Source organism: Conger conger, chromosome 16 (assembly GCF_963514075.1).
Source record: "Conger conger chromosome 16, fConCon1.1, whole genome shotgun sequence".
Classification (NCBI taxonomy): Eukaryota; Metazoa; Chordata; class Actinopteri; order Anguilliformes; family Congridae; genus Conger; species Conger conger.
In genome coordinates, this window is record NC_083775.1 from 12,960,999 (window position 1) to 12,972,861 (window position 11,863).

Sequence of the window (11,863 nt, forward strand, 5' to 3'; positions counted from 1 at the left end):
ATTTGTCACATATGGCCTATCGGCTGCTTCTTATCGGTGCAGCCAAATTTCACATTTCGACAAAACAAATCAGCTATCATGCAAAAACCCAAGGGGAACAATAACATTAGCAAGCACTTCTATGCATGTACCTGAGCGGTCTCTACAATGGCTTTCAATTGAAGAGGATATTCAAAGCTGCAAAGACAGACAGTTGGATATTCAAATATCCAAACAAAGCAGGAAGAGCAGTCTCGCTCGGCGTGCGGTGCGACTTTGAACAACCACAAACCTTTGCAGCATCGGGTTGCGGATATGCGCCCAACATGTTCAGCGTACCTCGACTCCTTCGGCTGGTTAAATGTCTTGCAGCCAATTCTTTTTTCAGTTGAAAGCGTGCCTGCCTAAATGTAAACTCCTGTTGCAATGTTAGTAGCTACATTATATGTAATTATAATGCGCTAGTTGACTGGAAGAACAGAATAAATCTACGCTTGAAGACCTAGGGAGAAGGCTACAGTAATAATGGCTTTCCGTCTCAGAATGTGGCATCACATTGCAACAAATGATGTCGATCTGAAGAGAATTCTCGTTGATGTCTATTTGCTTGTATTATGAGACTGGGCGAAACCAAACAAGATGGCGCCATTGTGTGGCGACGTCTCACATGCGTTATGTTCATCATGTCACAGCTGCAATTACCTAACACTTTCTGACAATGTTGATGGTAATCTTTGTTTTAAATTGGCCGCCATAACACCAAGCCCTCAGCCACCACCGCCTGTACACATTCCCGGCTGTAGGAAAAGGCTTCTGTTTCACAATCCTCCACTCAGACACATGGGTGGACCATACGGGCAAAAGGACTGGGGAAAGTAGCATTTGGGGAGTTTGGGGTTCAGGCCTGGTGGTCACTCTTCTGTCACACAGTAAAGCAGCTTTGCGACAGTCCTCCATAAAAAGCACTACACAAATAAAATTGAACTGAAGTGAATCTAACTGAATCTTCCATTTCCTCTTCCCTGCCCGCCAGGGTGTGGTGTGAGAACATTGCAGCTGGCCCAGGAATTCTTCATCTGAACACCTTCCCTGTCTCACCGCAACAATTCAAAGCCAAGGAAGAACGCCATATCTCCGCCTACCGCAGAGACAGCCAGGGAAAACCCCTCAGAGCGATGAAAATGTAACTACCACCGCAACAATGGCCAATACGACATAATCTAAAGTAAAGACTGCTCTGTTGTGGATGAGCTCTTAAAACACTTTGCTGTTTCTTTTTAAACTGCATCATTGGCAAATTATCTGTAGATCACAGCAAGTGGTTTTTAAAAATCATAGCCGGGCAAACAAAGCCTCTGCTATGCAACAGCCGTACAGTATCCTCAGCGTGGAGCTATGAAATCAAGGCCTCTCTGATTCACTCCTCAGAGTTTTGCGGTTAAAAGGCTAGTAGTGATTAATGGGAAAGGTAAGGCCATAAGGTTACTATTGAGACAAGGACACCCCCGCTAGAGTAGAGAGCTGCCACGACCTTTGAGCAGAACAGACTACTTTCCTCTGTTAAAGCCGCCATTTTGTCACAATTCTCAATACATGTAGGTCAGTGAGTGCAGGGCATTCAATAGCAAAGAGAGTCATCACAGTAACAGTACACCCATGGCTTGGGAATAGCATTAATCCGTCTTGCAATTTCAGGGAAAGGAAAGGGAAATTCAGATATCACCATATTGATCACCCTCACTAGTATTAGTTTTTAGAAGTCGAAAACCTCTTAACACAGTGTGGAGTTTCCCTACACTAATACTGCAGGTGCAGCCATCTCCTTGGGAGTTGTTCCATTCTTCAGCAAAGTTAATTAGCGGGTAGGGATTCTGACAGGAAGGCTGACACCGACAGCTGTCAGCCATCTTGGGAGGAGTGGACTGAAGATTCCCACAGCCAGCTCCCGAGGAATCTGAAATGTAATCCTCATAACAGGCCGAATGTTCCATTAAGAATAACAATAACGGCCATATCTCCTGCCTGCAGCACACTACTTGGAGGTGGCAGGACCAGACAGGGGAGGGGAGGAATAAGAGAAAAGAGACAGAAAGGGAGAGACAAAGAGAGAGATAGAGGGGAGAGAGAGGATAGAGAGAGAGAGAGAGAGACAGGAAGAGTGGGAAGAGAGAGAGCGCGAGAGGGAGGAAGGGACAGAGAGAGGGACAGGTATACAAGAGGGGAAGGGATGGAGAGGAGAGAGTGGGAGAGAAGGATGAAGAAACGGAGGAGGAGAAGGATGAAGAGAGGAAAGAAACCAAAAGAAAAACAGTGAGGGAGGAAAAGAGCAAGAGAGCAAGAGACAGACGAGGGGGGAGAGTAAGGGATGGAGACAGTGAGAGAGTGAAGCATTAGAGTGAGAGAAAGAGAGAGGGGGAGGGAAGGGAGGAAGAGAACACACCATGAGTCTGCAGTATTGTAACAGTCCTGTTCCCTCCATATTTAACCACATCCTGTGGAGGACCCAACGGCTGCAACAGAGCCCACCACCTCACAAACTAAAAGGCATAGTCGCTAAGAGAGAGAGAGAGAGAGAGAGAGAGAGAGAGAGAGAGAGAGAGAGAGAGAGAGAGAGAGAGAGAGACAGTGAGACAAACTGTTGGTGTTGATGGGATGGAGTGACACAACACGGGGGCTCTGGACGAGTGCTGGGCGTTTCTCAACCAAAAGGGCTGTGGCAAAAAAGGAACCTTCATGACCACCAAAATGCTTCAATGCTAATGTCGCAACATCAACAAGTCGGACGTTGTGTCTGTTATTGGCGGTTATCCAACAGTAGGTGAGTGTAAGCTTCTCTTTCTTTGCTTTCTTCCAGATCATTAGTGTTTCTGAAGTCAGTAGCCAGGCTATACACAGGTCAAACTTGAGCTATGTCGGAGATCACCTAGTTTGTTTATGTGAAATCATCTTAATCCAGATATGCACTCCACTAGACATCTAGATTCTGACTTTTGCTCACTGGGAAACTACTGTGCTCCAACACTCAGCTACAGACACTGGATTTAACAGACATTTGAATAAACCGTGGCCTTTCAAACGTGAATTGGAGAAAAAACTCCACTACGTATCAAAGTCAAGGTGAAAACCCCCACACCACCCTCCCTCCTCTACCCTCTCCCCCACACTTCCACCCCTTGCAGGTGCAGGACACAGGTGAGTGCCCAAAAGGAAAACTCTTGACACACAAAGTGACCTTAACGAGTTCATTGGGGTTTTTAACCGTTTTTAGCTCCGATTCAAAAGAAACCTGTCGGGATCAGGACAGAAGCATAAACTAAAAATGGCTTAGCATCCATCCCTTCTGAACACAGTCAAACAAGATTCCGAACCCCAAAATAAAATTCTGTTTTAATGAAAGTGTAATCACACAGTAATGGAATACTTTACACCTCACGGGAATGGACCACGATGGGGCCATATTCCATTTCTCCACTGAGAAAACAGCAACATCTTCACCAATCAGAGGGACATATACAATATACAACACACTGCACACACGATTTGCCACTGCAATACAATGTAACATTTTGATACTGGCTGTGTGAAACGCAGGTACTATGTAAATGTTTCTTCTCTAGACCTCTCTTAGTATGGAAATGAACAAAATTTCAATTAAATTTACCTCGACCGGCAAACCTGTTACCATCAATGTTCATTTAATACAGTGGCAACATAGGAGTGCGTCTCAGCTCGGAAGCTGAACCACTTTATCAGGTCATAACGGTTGAGAACAGCAGCTGCTGAATCTCACAGGCTTGTGATTGGCTAAAGAAACTGCACACAGGCAAGACAACAGGCCCTTCCACAGCACAGGCTGAGCCAGGGACACATGTGTGGCCCTCTAAATAAATGAAGTATTCTGATTATATGAATAATACAAGAAAACAATTCTGCCTTTGAGGCAGTAACCCCTTTATGAACTATTCATATAGGCCCAATTTTGATTAAATATCTGAGTAAATATTAACAAGAGCACGGTTTATACCAGATTAACTGTCAAAGAAGTATTCAGCACAGATGGCAATTAACAGTGGATTCATTTTAAACCTGATTAATGAAAAATCTCTGGAAAGGTGCATCTCCAGGAGCTGGGAAATACTGCTGCAAATGTCCTCCAGCACTGGCACAATATGCTTCAGCTGCAACTTAACGAACACATCACCCTGATGCATAACTCCCCCCTCGTTATCTTGGCTATGAGCACATTCCAGATCACGGGAAGGTTTTATCTTTCAGGGGTGATTCATTTTTTTCACCTCAGCGCACCAGTAACTGTGTCCAACACTGCTCACGCTAACTGTGTCCGACACAGCTCAGGCTAACAGTGTCCGACACTGCTCAGGCTAACAGTGTCCGACTCTGCTCAGGCTAACAGTGTCCGACTCTGCTCAGGCTAACAGTGTCCGACTCTGCTCAGGCTAACAGTGTCCGACTCTGCTCAGGCTAACAGTGTCCGACTCTGCTCACGCTAACAGTGTCCGACACTGCTCACGCTAACTGTGTCCGACTCTGCTCAGGCTAACAGTGTCCGACTCTGCTCAGGCTAACAGTGTCCGACTCTGCTCACGCTAACAGTGTCCGACTCTGCTCAGGCTAACAGTGTCCGACACTGCTCACGCTAACTGTGTCCGACACTGCTCACGCTAACTGTGTCCGACGCTGCTCAGGCTAACAGTGTCCGACACTGCTCACGCTAACTGTGTCCGACGCTGCCCAGGCTAACAGGGCCTGATATTACTGAAGCCAAACCACACCTGACAAAAACAAAACCTTTTACTTCAGAGACATCATTTCCCCCCAGACAGCTTAAAAAGTTTGAGCTTGTCAGGGAAAGTGGGTCACTCTCCATTTGCGAAACAGGTTATTCTAGTCTGGTTACATCCTACATTTTTTCCATCTTCACTCCATTCAAATCTTTTCAGAGAACACATACCAAAGCGATGTGCCAACTCTTCACAGAAACTGAAATCATTAGCAGCACCGTTGCCTGGTTTCGTTTGTTTGAAGCTCTAAACTGTAATCCATGTGCATAAACCCAGCTAAAGGCTCACCGTAAAACACGTTTCGCAAGTAAATTACCCATGCAAATTCTAACCAATAAAAAAACGAAATACCTTGCTCCCATTCCCACTTTGCATTCCCATGTGGAATACTGCTCCATCAACTCTTCTCTAGGACATGAATCTCCAGAGCCGCACCTCACCCCCACCCCACCCAAGAGGGGCTTCGGGGAAAACAAGACGCTAAGCCATGATATGTATTTTGGAGCAATGCAAATGGAGACCTGTCATGATGATAACACTAGGAACATTGATTTCCCTGCCCTGTCCCAGTGTAGCGGCTAAATTCCCGGGTTGGCTCTCTTAACCTACCACCTAATCATTCCACAGTTCATTCGGCTGAAAAATGTCAACAACCTCTCCACCACAGGTGAGCGTTCTGGCACAAAATGGCTTCCATGCATCACCCAGGTGGGTGCTACACATTAGCAATGGTTGAGAAGAGTTTCCCCTTCATCATGACGAAGGCAGAAAAGGCGGGGCCAGAGAGAACTCTGGGCTATGATTGGCATCGAAGAAAGATGGCCTCACCACCCCACTAATCAGAAACAGTGAATATTCGACAGCTGAAACCAAGCAGCATCATTAACCCGTGACCTTAAAGGTCACAGATATGTGATTGTAACTGAACTTCCGAATGCTGATGTAACAATCACTACTGGTAATTCTTTTGGATTTTGGATGGATTTCTCCATTTCCCTAGGGGACACCCCAGTGATGCCAATGCCCTGTGCAGGGAACCTGGGAGTGGTGATGGATAACAGACTGTCCCTCGCTGAGAACATTGCACCGGTGACCTGGTCAGATTCTTCCTATATAACATCGGGAGAATCTGCCCCTTTCGCACCCCTACTCGACCCAGCTCCTAGTCCAATCCCCCTGGACTACTACAACTCCAACGCTTATCTTGGCTGGCCTTCCGGCATCTGCCATCAGACCCCTGCAACTCATCCAGAATGCAGCAGCTCGTCTGGTCTTCAACCTTCCCAGATACTCCCACGCCACTTTAGGTTAGCTATGTAAGCTGTTTATTGTAAATCATTCTATTGTGTTGTGCTGTAGAAAAATGGTTTTCAATATATTGCAATGTCAAATTAATCCAATAGGTCCAAGTCCTTATCTTTATTGTAGCCTAAGCACTTGAAAATGTACTTTCCTCTAGGGTCTTTCAGTGCACTTGGCCCTGGTTATAGGTATGCACTTTGCACTTTGTTGTACGTCACTCTGGATAAGAGCGTCTGCCAAATGCCAATCATGTAATGTAAAGCAGTTGCTTCCAGTTAACTCACCTCCCCTTTTTTCCTGGGTCCGAATCAGTTGCTGATTTTATGGTAAATAAAAACTAAAATCAGCACACCCTGCTGCTCTCCCAGACCAGAGTTGCCGACCCCTGCCTTAGACAAACACATACAAACTTTTACAAACACATATGCACACACCCGTTAATATTCTACTGTGCATGGAAACTGTAACTGGCCCACCCAGTCACATTACATTACAGGCATTTAGCAGATGATCTTATCCAGAGCAACATTTGTTGCGTTTCTGGCATAGTATCCATTTTATACAGATGGAGATTTTACTGAAGTCATTCAGGTGAAGTGTCTTGCTCGAGGATACAATGGCAGTGTCCTACCTGGGAATCGAACTGGCAACCGTAGTGAGCCCAGTTCTCTAACCAGTAAACTACACTGCCCTGCTAACGGCTTTAAACAGTGTCAGACACCTGTTCGGAGATTATCATTTTATTTTCATTTGATTTTTTGGGGAAAACCTTTGGTTGACTCCATTTGAATCATTCATAAAACACACTACTTTACACATGTTGGAAAATAAAGCTTATGTCAATACCTATTGCGCATTTAGTTTACAGCATTTTTTGTGCATATTCATCAAGGGTGCCAATAATTCCAGAGCCCACTGTATATGTATATACCTGTATTCTTTGTGAAAAAACAGAACAAAGTTTTGATAAACGGTAAGGAAGAGGAAGTGTACTTCAGTGAGGAAACCCATGTGTTGTATAAGATAATGCCAAGCAAAATTAAACTGAATCAGAAAGTAAAATGCACGCACGGCCAATGCAAATTAAAGGTAAATGCATTTGTCCATGACAACAACTCTAGGGCGGCCTGTAGCGTAGTGGTTAAGGTAAATGACTGGGACACACAAGGTCGGTGTAGCCACAAGAAGATCCGCACAACCGTTGGGCCCTTGAGCAAGGCCCTTAACCCTGCATTGCTCCATGGGAGGATTGTCTCCTGCTTAGTCTAATCAACTGTACGTCGCTCTGGATAAGAGCGTCTGCCAAATGCCAATAATGTAATGTAATGTAATGTAGAATGAACAGATAACCTTGAATGCAGAGGAGTTTTTTTCTAGTGCAAACTGGGTGAGAACCCACGGGGACTGTGTGGGTGGATGGGTTCTCTCACTGAGTTTGCCCAAGAAAAACAGGTCTGATAAGATGTCACATGTCACTCCAGACGAGGGGCACTAAAGTGCACACTGGATCCCAATGCCGGGGCCGACTGTGGCTCTGGTCCGGTGTCCTACTGGCCCAAAAACGATGCTTCTTTAACCCGTACAGCACGGGTAGAGAAAGAGGCAAAGCTGGGAGCCCAGTGGAAGAAACAGGAGTGTACAGGAGAGGAGTGAGAGAATGTTTAGGACCGCCTGTATCTCAACCTTACTGTGTGTGTGTGTATGTATATATGTATGTATGCATGCGTGTGTGTGTGTGTGTGCGTGTGTGTGTGTGTCTGTGTGTGCCTGCATTTAGGAATGGCTGTATCTCAGCCTTACTGTGTGTGTGTGTGTGTGTGTGTGTGAGCGTGTGAGAACACCAAAGTGCAGTGTTATAACATCTATCGCCCTTTTTTTTTTTTCCCACAGATCCACAGCATAGTCTACATTCATTGTAACTGCCAGCATTAATGTAGTAGATGCACATTATTATAATGTCTAATGTCATGGAAAGCTAGCATGTCTTCCCTCTGCTGATCCCTCAGTGTCTCATTCTGTACTTAATAATACTGCCATTGATGAGGATATTGCATTTACACAGTTAAAGCAAGATTACAGGTCCTACCACCTAGACTTCATCACTCAATCTGGTTTCCAAACTCACCTCAAAGTTTGCATAACTTTCATGAACACATCACATAATCTCTACCGCGCATTCTAAATGGCTGCCATGCACAGAAGGGAACGTACACAGCAAGGCATGGTAGAATCATGGAACTGTTAGTAAAGGATTGTGTACCATCATACCCATCTACAGTGAGAATGTACAAGCATTCCTGTGTCACTTCTACTATGTTCAACCATGTTTGCAATAATAATACTAATGCATTTCACAATGTGTCTGCTAACACTCCAGATATTGTTGTTGTCGATGAGGAAAGCAGAGGTAGGCTGTACGTTCCTTCCTTTCTAAGGCACTGAAGTACCAACCCTTGGTGTCAGCCTTGCAACAACTTGGCTACAGATGTAAACTTAGTATTTATATTTGGTAGCCTTGTTAATGTCCACAGATTATTGGTAAGGGGCAACTGGTAGGAATGTCAAATGTTTTAAAAAGCAGCTCGCAGGATATTGCTCCATGTCAGCAAAAACAGGTAGCTGCCATATTTGGTGGTGCTACCTGTACCCCTAATTAACCTAAAATGTCCATGTCAATGTTCTGTAGTGTGTGTTTATGTCCTTTATTCTTACTTTGGTATGTGGACATGAATAAAAGTATTAAAATATAAACAGAGTGTGTGTGCGCAAGAGTGTGTGTGTGTGTGTGTGTGTGTGTGTGTGTGAGTGTGTGTGCATGAGCTTGTGTGAGTGTGTGTGTGCGTGTGCATGAGCGTGAGCGTGTGTATGCGAGAGTGTGTGTGAGTGTGTGTGAGAGTGTGTGAGTGTGTTTGTGTGTGTGTGTGCTCAGAAAGTACAGACTGCACTTCCTCCCCTCCATTAAAGCAGGCCGTCCTCAGATCGATACGAGTTTCAGTTTCAGCTCTGAATGCTCACCCTGAGACCTCACCGGGACACAGTCTCCCCTGCTGCAGCAGCGTGCACTCTGGGATACCGAGGACAGCTGTGTGTCATCGTCCTGCACTGCTCGCTGCAGTAGAGATCACACAAGTACAAGCAAGTACATACACGCACGCACACAAGCGCACACACACACAATCACACACACAATCACACACACACAATCACACACACACAATCACACACGCACACACACAACCACACACTCGCACACAAGCGCACACACACACAATCACACACACAATCACACACACACAATCACACACGCACACACACAACCACACACTCGCACACAAGCGCATGCACACACACACACACACACACACACACACACACAAGCACAATCACACACGCACACAATCACACACGCACACAATCACACACACACGCATACAGACAGTAACGCTGAGATACAGGCAGTCCTAAATGCACTCACATACATGTGTATGCACACTGACATCATACAAACGTGTATACACATACAAATGCTGCACACACAAGCATAGATATATGCACACACATGCTCATGGCAGCAGCTGCAACATTGACAAAATAGACTACTGTCAGTCGATCCTCTTCGATTCAATAATGTTTTTTGTAGGCGTATATAAATAATATTGCACAATGGAATGGAAAAGGAATGCACAATGAAATAATTAACAATGACTTACAACACCTATAATTATGGACTGAAAGTGCATTCCCGCTGAAAAGCCCGCACAAGGGAATTAAATGATTTATCACACTGGTTTACGAACAATGTTTAAAACTTTTCTCTCAGGCAGAACGTCATTACAAGGAAGTGCTTTAAGTGAATCTGAGTAGGCATGCATAACAAATGTATTACCAACTGAGCATCATTATCAATATCAAATTAACTGAAAGTGATCACTTGAAAATCAATAAGTCAAGGTTTGAAATCTGCTTCTGCAAAGTATTAAATTAAAGTATGAAAAGTGGGCGAGGCATTGCATGAATTAATGGAAATCGGACATGGCTGAAACTACTTAAAAACAAAACAAACAAAAAAAAAAACCACAGCGAGCCAACAGAAGCACGGGAAATCGAAATACTAAAACACAAGTTTAAGATGTAGCCTATCTGAATCATCTTCCAAAAAAAAAAAATAGAAGGCTGCAGAATTAAGGGCAATAGTACAGGCCCTGCTAGTTCAGTGCTATGAATAGTATCTGTTTAAATGCTGCTTTAACAGTCACATCATCGATCCAGTATAAGGTCCACGGCAATTGTGAAGTAGTAAGAGAATTTCACAATCGAAATAATAGAAAAAGAATCAAAAGGGAAGGCCACCATAGAATCACACAAATTATGTGCACAAATTTGTCACAGTATCCGTTTAAATTCGTTCTATGGGTTTACTGAATTAGAAGCATTGTTTTAGAAGGTCATTGTAGCTGACCGGTAGCTACGGTACGGTCTGTTAATCGAGTCATCACTTCCACCATTGAAGCTTGTCTTGTCAATAATTACACGGATGCTGCTAAATAAGGTGTTACGACCATGGTCATTGAACCAAACACTGCAGTATTCCACGTTAAAACTGTTGTATGGCGTATAAGCATACAATAAAATGAGGCTTTTCGCTCATAGACACTGGTAAAACGCACACTCCGCTAGCTACACTAAATCATTGCTAAGCCAAAGGTGGCTCTAGCAGGCGATGTCATATAATGTATGACAACCGTATAAAGCAGAGGAACAGCGTTGCTTGCTAGACTATACCTTGGTTAACATTCAGAAATGAAAACATCCTACGTTTTCGAACGGGCTACTGAATGGGACTGCAATGCAGTCACGTTACTGTAGCTAATCAACCGGCATTAGCGATAGTTTGTAGCCAACTTATTGTGTTAAGATTGTCTGTTCAAGTTAGACAACTGTGACTGAATTTTAGCAATAGAGACCATTCTGTTGGGTTCAAAGATTATCTACACCCGTAGATACAAACTCGGCTACAACTTGTAACCACCTACAGAAACTCAAAACCAATTCATAAAAGCAGAACCTATGAGTATACGTCAGCATTGATATTTCCCCACGTCATCTAACTTAATGTTTGTTAACCAACAATACCTACTTGCTACATATGACACAAACTGAATGAAGTGTCGCAAGGATAGTGGCAACATAAACTGATAACTATGCAGTCCTTTAGTCAACTATCCAGGCTAACGTTAGTTTGAAAATATTTTGTATTAACTTAAGTTCAGTCCTACCACATCTGAAGTTCATTTTCTTTTGCAGACCGGACAGGATCGAAGTTTCCCCGGACACAGCCAACACGCCTCGGTCCGAGATCAATCTCGTGTACCTACGCGAATCTCGCTCTCCTTTCAGCCTGTTGACAATTGCTAGATGAGTTCCTGTATGATAAAAAAAAAGCTGGGATTCAGTCCCTCAAGGCTAAAGTAATCGAAATAGATCCCACGAAATAAGGTGCGTTGCACAGTGCGCGATTTCTAATTCAGGCGCTCGGGGATTGATTGAACTGCTGGAGAACTAGGACGTGTGTTTGTTTTGGTGAATGGATGTTCCCGTCTGCCAACCACGCCCCCTATTACAGTCAAAGTATTGTAGGAAATTACAGAAAAGTTAAGCTTTTGTTGATGGTTTGTAACGTAGATTAACAATACGAGTAGGCTAGCTTCGGTTCAGAATATGAGTATTGTTTATGCGTCTCTTTCACAAACATAATGAACCGATTATAAACCATGTACGCA

The 11,863-nt window shown here is 44.1% G+C and overlaps 1 pseudogene; it reads right to left on the minus strand.

Moving 5' to 3' along the window:
• LOC133114236 (testis-expressed protein 2-like) overlaps positions 1-11,647 on the minus strand; it is a 39,690-nt pseudogene extending 28,043 nt beyond the window's left edge.
• Positions 11,648-11,863: the final 216 nt, after the last annotated feature.